This window comes from Pseudochaenichthys georgianus, chromosome 11 (genome assembly GCF_902827115.2).
Source record: "Pseudochaenichthys georgianus chromosome 11, fPseGeo1.2, whole genome shotgun sequence".
NCBI classification, from domain to species: Eukaryota; Metazoa; Chordata; class Actinopteri; order Perciformes; family Channichthyidae; genus Pseudochaenichthys; species Pseudochaenichthys georgianus.
Window position 1 is genome coordinate 24703058 of NC_047513.1, and position 8554 is coordinate 24711611.

At 38.1% G+C, this 8554-nt stretch overlaps 1 pseudogene; it reads left to right on the forward strand.

The window, feature by feature from the left end:
- The first annotated feature begins 3713 nt into the window (after positions 1–3713).
- LOC117455594 (SNF-related serine/threonine-protein kinase-like) overlaps positions 3714–8554 on the forward strand; it is an 18815-nt pseudogene continuing 13974 nt past the window's right edge.

Genomic DNA, 8554 nt, shown 5'->3' on the forward strand with positions numbered 1-8554 from the left:
CCCTCCCCAAAAGCATGAATGTAGGTTTTTAGTCTCGTATGTGAAGTTAATTTCTTTATAGTTAAATAAAAGCATGAAGGGCATTGGATTACATGTAATGCGAATACGTAATCGGGGTGTAAAAAAAAAAGGTAAATTAATTAAATGACAATTGCATTTAAAAAAAAAAAAGGTAATCGGATTACTGTAACATAACAAATTGAGATTACTAGCAGGATGACATTGTTACAATACATTTTGGAATAAAGATTGATATAATATAGATATATGTACTGAATTACCTTTATGGTTTATATTTAGGATACTTTTTAAATTTATTTTAAAAACATTTGTTTTAATGAAATAGGTGGACAGCTGATTTAGAACAGAAATACAGTCTATTAAACAGCATTTGTAAACTATTACTTTTACTACATTTTCTATATAAAATATCTTGGTTTCTTCTTTTCTAGGGTTATATTGTTACATACACTTTTGTAAAAAGCATTTTATTTATTTTTCTATTGTTTTTATTTGCATTGCATTTGATATTGAGGAAAGTACGGATTACTTTTGTATTTAGATTCTCAGATTAGATTACCGATTATATTTTTTGTTGTAACGGATAACATTTTTAAAGTAACCCTCCCAAGTCTGCAATAAGCAGTGAGTAATGTGGTGACGTACATTTACTCAAGTATTCTACTTAAGTATGATTTTGGGATACTTGTACTTTACTTAAGTATTTTAATTTGATGCTACTTTGTACTTCTACTCCACTTCAATTCAGAGGTAAATGGTGTAGGCTACTTTTACTCCACTACATGTATGTAATACCTTTAGTTACTTCACAGATGTGGATGATTGATGTGAAATATAATCAAATGTTAAATCAGCCTTTAGTTCCACCTGGAGTAAATCCACCAGCTACCCTGCAGTCTACAAAGTCATTCAAACTAGCTGCACCTTTACCAGCTTTGAGAACACTTTAATGATCAATCATTATAAAACACATCATATATATTATTCTGAAATGGGCCAATCTGCACAATGAGAACTTAAAACTACTTAAAGTATATATTAATGTGAATACTTTTCTACTTTTACTTGAGTAACCTTTTGATTGCAGGACTTTTGACTTGTAACAGAGTTTTCCTAGACTCTGGTACTTTTACTTTTACTCAAGTACAAGATCTGAGTACTTCTCCCACCTCTGTGGTGTACTTTTTGGGGTAGTACTTTACTCTTTATTTTTTGTTTATGCTGCTTTATACTTCCATTTGGAAACAATGATTTACTTTTAAGTCTGCATGTATTTTACAAAATCACTTCCTAATTACAGATTCAGGTTATTAGTTAATACAAGATATAAATAAACTAAGAAATAAACCTTTTTACTTTTATATAATAATACTATAATTTTAGGAAGTAAAATAATGACCCCATTGTTGTTTTGTATCCTGTGTCATATAATAAAACACTGATTAAAGTAAATATGCACATTTTGTGTTGAGCCTGACTAACACGCTTTTCTCCGAGCGTAGTTCTGACGTCAGAGATGAATGGTACGGATGCGCAGTGGCCATGGAGCTGTCAATCAGTATTAACGACACCGGAACACAAGCTAGTTTCCCTTCAAAATAAAAGCATTATACATACGGTGTGCTCACGGTGTGGGATAGATAGATAGATATGGAGAGAGAGAGAGATGGATGGATAGATGGATGGATAGATAGATAGATAGATGGATATATATATAGATAGATAGATAGATAGATAGATAGATAGATAGATAGATAGGTAGATGAGAAAATGCTATGGACATCTTAAATATATATATATATGTGTTAACAATTTGTACACCAACACTTGAAGTGGTTCATTTAGAACAGGGGTGGGGAACCTCCGGCCTCCGGGCCGTATACGGCCCGCGAGACCATTTGGTACGGCCCTCGAGGTAATTTATAAACACACGCAAAAAAGAAAAAAATTAAAGAAATCTAGACCGCAAAAAAATGAAACAAGTGAGTGCTAGTTTTTCCTGGCCAAGGTCAGGGTCCTTGAACACAACACGAGCCTAACGTGTCATCACGTGGTATAGGTCTCGTCTGACAGGGGTCCAGTTCTGACGGAGAGCACCAGAACGTCACTCCGGGTCTTCCACACATTGCAATACCCATAAGGAGCCGTACAAATGTTTCTGCGTGGCTGTGTCTTTAGCTGAAAGCCCAGTGGCGATCTGTTCATCTGTCACACTGAGCATACAGTCAATACCTTTGTTGTTATTAGCATCTGGTTAGCTAGCTATGCTAACGAATATAAGAAGCTTTTTCTACAACCAGTGAGGTAAAGGCACATCTTTATATGATCATTATAGTTATAAAAAAATAAGAGAATAAAGTAAACAGGTATACAATACAATACAGTAAAAAAGAAAGTTGTTATTAATAAACACGAATACAGTTTGAAAGGAGAGTGATTTGTAAAATATCCATAAAGAAAAATAAATCTGCTTCCAGTTCTGTTTCATCTGGGTGTTGAGAGATGTTTCCATAGATCTCTTAATGTTGCTCTCAAAGTGCACCAGATTGATGCTTTCAACTTCAACATTTAAAAAAAAATCTTGCCGGGGGAGCATGCCCCCCGGACCCCACTAGAGGAGGTTAGGTCCCCCCCCACTTAAATCATGTCCACATGGATAGGAAACTAAATACATTTGTACACATCTTGTGTCCATATCTTTCTGTTTGGGTGGTCACGCCACACCGTGCAGTGCATGCATGCATGAGTCATGGTGAGATATCTGGATTCAGAGGTTGCGTTTTCTTTGCACAGCATGAAAGAAAGGCGAAATGAATGGGCTGTGATTTTAGTATTTTTAAGCAGGTCAATCATTTGTACGGCCCTCGGAGGATCTTGAACAAATTGAAATGGCCCTTGAGAGGAATAAGGTTCCCCACCCCTGATTTAGAACAATAATCGTAGGCTCAATCGATAACAAATTGTACATTGTGGCTCTAGTTAAAAATATGTGATAAGTCAAACTGTCTGAGGGTGTACAAGTACATGTATCCATGTGATTTCTTGCACTAAATTGTGTCTATTTTCCTCTACAATTTTCCAAATATGCAGGCCTGGGCATGGCATGGGGGATAATACATATTATGTGAAATATACGTTATGCTTCATTTCACAAGCCAAAATAGGTATGATAAACAAGTTATTTGTATTTCTCCCTCTTAACGTGTGTTTGTGTATATGTGTGTCTATGTATGACAATATATATGGATGTACAGGTTTGTATCAAAGTCAAAGTATCTCTATGTGTGTGGTATTATCAGGGAGATCGAAATGCCGTTTCCCACCGTCCCAAAGATTACAATTTATAAAAATATGTACATACACAAAATACAAATAAAATATTCAAAAAAAGGCACAACAATTAATATATAAAAATAGCAGTCTGGTAGACAAAAACGGTTGAATATGAGAGCAGTACAAATACAAGTAGTGCAATAACTGTCCATAGTTATGTATGTATGTATGTATATATATATATATATATATATGTATTTTAGTATTTGGGAGGGTGAGAAGCAGCATATCAATCTCCCTGTCTGTATCACATAGATTGTTGAATTGAAAGAAACCCCAATAGAACCTTTTATTTTGAAAGCAACGCTTCCGGTACTGCCCTGCTTACCTGTGACTTTGACGCAACTGAACGCTCGAGAGACGGGGGCGAGAAAGAGGGAGGTTGAGTTGACAGTGTCACACACACAGGGAATATGGAATAACCGCTTTCCTATCAGTCGGTACCGAGTGTTTACCGGAGGACTTGGGCCCTGTTCACCGCACGGAGCCCCCGCAGTGTAACCGGGAGGACGCATCATCATTATATCACTGTGTGGTGAGTAGATCTGCTGCGGCGCGTGCAGGGCCCCGTGGAGTAATATGTGTCAAAGAAGCTTTCAAGGTTTCCTAAATGTGAATATTTTGAGGGGCTTGTTATTGCATTTCATATGTGTGTGTGTGTGTGTTTGTGTGTGTGCGTTTGGCGCAGGGTGGTCAGCACTGCCATGTTATTGTGGATGCAGCCAGCAGGCATGTTGACAGTGGAGAGGGGGTGTGGGGGTTGGACGGATCCCATATGGGCATTAGCGTCAATGCAGGGATAGATACCCAGTGTATGATGGTCAGCAGAGCATTAAAAGATTAGGAGAAGTGTGTTTTATTTACAAAGGCACTAAACCTAGACATGGCATGTATCATATTTACAATGCAACATACTGTGCTTAAAATATACAAATAGTGCAAGAGACATAATGATTCAAGAATAAGGTCAAACATAATATAATGCAGTGTAGGATGGCCAGCAAAGCATTCAAAGATTCATAGTGTGTTTCATTTTTAAAGGCACAATATCTACAATGTATATATGGCATTACAATCTTTACAATGCAACATGCTATACTTCAAATAAACAAATAGTGCATGAGACATCATGGTGCAATTAAGTTGCAGGAACTATACATAGCTATACTGTACATGTAAAACATGATAGGGTAAAACATAATGTAAAAGTAAATACTGTACAGTAGAACAAATGTAAATGTTGAATGAACAGATGTGTGCATTATAAGCAGATATAAATGCACCTATATTCCTGCATTGCATACATGTATCATACATACATTTCTACTGTTTTCCCAATTATATCAAACTAGGTACACGTATACAGTATTCCTGTGCTGTGAGTTTACCTTGAGTTCTCAATAGCACCATTGCAGGAAATATAATGGTATTAAGTTCTTTGTTAATGCATAGGACATTCTTGAACACTGAAATACAAATACTACGGTCTCGCCATATATATCCTGCCCCTTAGTTAAGTTTATAATACTTCTCTGGTGTATTTGTATTGTATTTGACTAGTAATGCCTCCCAACCTGGGTATGCAAGTGGATACAAGTATATTCTCATGAGTTGTGGACAGCAGAAAAAACGATATTTGTGCTACTTAAAATGTTATTTATTTAGATTTTCCTCAAATCTTTAAAGTTTTACCAGTGTAATTTTGGGCCTATGTAATAACATCTTAGGTTCTACTACTGTAGTAATATCTAATATTATCTGGTCAGTGCCTGCCTCAATGGTTGGAAAGCTCGGGGGAAACCAAATATGTGTCCGGTAAAGAATTCAATCTTTAATTGAGGACCATCTGCAGTATATCACATACATTAGCTCGTCAACTAACTTGAGTATATAACTTTTCACTGACCTGTACTGTATATATTTATACTACTGTCCATACAGTAAATTACTGATCTATACACCTTATGTATACCATATTATATACCACTGTATTATAAGCCTAACTCCATACTGTAGTGTATACCTTTCTGCATATAATGTTCATATCTCACTATTTCTTTCTCTACCTATGTTTTCTGCACTTTACTGCTTTTTGCATCGTGCGTTGTCTTTGTACTTGAACAATAAAGTTATATCTAATCTTCAACACATTGATATCTTATTACCTGGAAGCTGATTCCAGCTAACCAGAGGCTTGATAACCTCCCGTTCATATCTTGAATCTCACAAGCTATTCGAGCAGAGCAGCTCCAATAACAGGTCCTTGACCTCATATTTGTTTGTGTTTGTGTACGACCTTGTAAATCAACAAACTTCCAGCACCTTGTATAGTTACACAACTGACTGATACACACACTGATACACTGCTGTGCTGCACTTTCATGTCGGAGAGGTTTGGGTGTTTTTTAAGGTCACTTGCATTTTCTCATCTTGTAATGTCATCACCTGCTTTAATCCGATCAAGTGATTACACACACACACACACACACACACACACACACACACACACACACACACACACACACACACACACACACACACACACACACACACAGTCACTCTTCAGGTGATTTAAGATGTCTAGATTTAGACGAGTAGATCCCGATTTGACGCAGGCAAAAACATCAGATCACCAACTCACTAAAACGTGTGTGTGTGTGTGTGTGTGTGTGTGTGTGGTTTATTTTTATTTTCATGGCAGTTTTTCTAACATCAACACTTACACATTGTCAGGCGAGGAGTTGAGAAGAATTGAGATTACTTTGGGCCTGTGTGTGTGTGTGTGTGTGTGTGTGTGTGTGTGTGTGTGTGTGTGTGTGTGTGTGTGTGTGTGTGTGTGTGTGTGTGTGTGTGTGTGTGTGTGTGTGTGTGTGTGTGTGTGTGTGTGTGTGTGGTGTGTGTGTGTGTGTGTGTGTGTGTGTGTGTGTGTGTGTGTGAGAGAGAGACTCAGAGCAGAGACAGACGGAGTTGTCAGCCTCCTATTATAAGAAAATGACTCACTCTTTTCTCACAGGTACAAACTGAGGATCACATAAAACCCGCCAAAAGAGCTTTTTAGGCTTTCAACGTTTCATTTGAGCAGCCACAAACTGCCAGTGGGTTAGAGACGTTTTTCTTTTTTCATCTCGATTACGCTGGTAGGCATGTTTCCAGGCTACCTTTGTTTGGTTTCCAGTTGTCTCTGTGAATCCAGGTGAGAAGGACACTCCTTGGTGAGGTATCACCTCCCAGGAATGTTTTTCACTTGTACATTTTGATCTTGGCACGCAGGTAGACTCCTAGAAGAGGAATGCTATGGCTGCCCCGGGGGCGTGGTTTCATAATTAGGGTTGTGAAGCATCACACTGAATGACAACCCTGGTTGTGATCAACTAAAACGGAGGGTTAGACGTGACGCAACATTACAACAATCTAAATACACAGAGAACCGGAGAACGATGATGCAATATATTAACTAGAGTTGAGAAAATAGTCATTGATAAATACTTTAAAATAATATGATTCAGAAACATGTTATCACTTAAAGAGGCCGTATTATTCTTTTTTATAGGACCGCTTTAGGGATGTAATCAAGAAAGAATATACATATTTGCTGGTTCCAGGTACTCATTTGGAGTCGACTGGATTTTCTGCTTTTCTCTGCTTCATATTACATTACATGATGTTACACGCTTTTATCCAAAGCGACTTACATACTGAAGACTGTGGACAATCCCCACAGGAGCAATTTGGGGTGAAGTGTCTTGCCCAGGGACACAACGACATGCTGACTGCAGTGGGGTTTGAACCTGTGACCCCCTGATCCGAACACCTACGCACAACGCACCTACGCACAACCTACACACAACCCACTGCGCCACACACCACCGATATCATTGTTTATCGGATATATTTGGACTTTTGGTGGGACAAAACATATACAAATGTTTCCTTTTGGTTATAAGAACTGATTGTTTTTACTTTTTACAGTCTACTCATAGAAAATTGAAATAAATACTGATTTATCAAAAATCATTTACTTTGCCAAAACTAACACCTGGTAAGGGATAGGATAAGTTTATAATAACAAAATGTCTCATCAACACTAAAAAACTTCATTGTACACATTACCAGTGGTTCTCCCAATACCTACAGTAAATAGAATAATAAATCATCAGTACATTTAAAGATTTCTGCCATATGTTCGGATGTACACTTAAGGTTTGTGATCAACTGCCATCAAAACAGGCCCACCAGCTGTATATTTGTATAGTTTTGATAATAAATAAATGTTTGACAGAAAACCGTAGACGGTGAACATTTGATCTGCTTTACGTCAGCATGTTAACAATGTCCTTGTATGAGACGGTAGCATGTTAGCATTTAGCTCAAAGCGCTAAAGAGCTGCAAGCATGGCTGTAGTATTTTTGTTTCATTTTTAATTAATAGGAATTCTTAATGGTGAGCCACCTAATAGGATTATAGGAAGTATTGGATTCCATTATAACAACTGATTTATTTGCTACATGACACACTAACATGCCAAGGTTCATGACTCAGGGTTCGGCAGTATTCCCTCCAAAGCGGTGACTCAGTTCATTTTACAGGTTAATTGGTGTCATATTTTCTATATAGAGAGGTGAGTTTTCATTCTCTGTCTCTTCTGTTGTATCATTTTCACCTTCAGATACCAAAAGGATTGGAAAGAATTGAGCTGGACAAAACTCTGAATTTTTGCTGCTACCATCCAGCAGAACCTTTTATCGTCAAAGCTACCTCTGAAAGTCCACGTCTAGGAGCCTCCAACAGATCTCACTGTCTGACTTGAACCTACTCCGGAGGAAATGGAGAACTGACCGGAAACCACCAGGCAACAGAAGGCCACCACCCCCCCTTGTCCACCAGTGTCCATGGCGGGGCTCAAACGGCATCACGATGGGAAGGTCGCCGGGCTCTATGACCTGGATAAGACGCTGGGCCGTGGACACTTTGCCGTAGTGAAACTGGCCCGACATGTATTCACAGGGGAAAAGGTAGGCTTGTCTGCACATGCAAGTGCGATGCTTGTATTGAAATTCCTCAGCGTTAAATAGCCTCACCCTTTAAAAAAAAAAAAAAACAGCACAAGGGTGACTGATAACACTTCTGAGAATCGAGTATCGTGGGCTCTCAAGGGTGATGAGTGAAGCGATTTGCCAACATATTGTGTTGATCTTGGCTT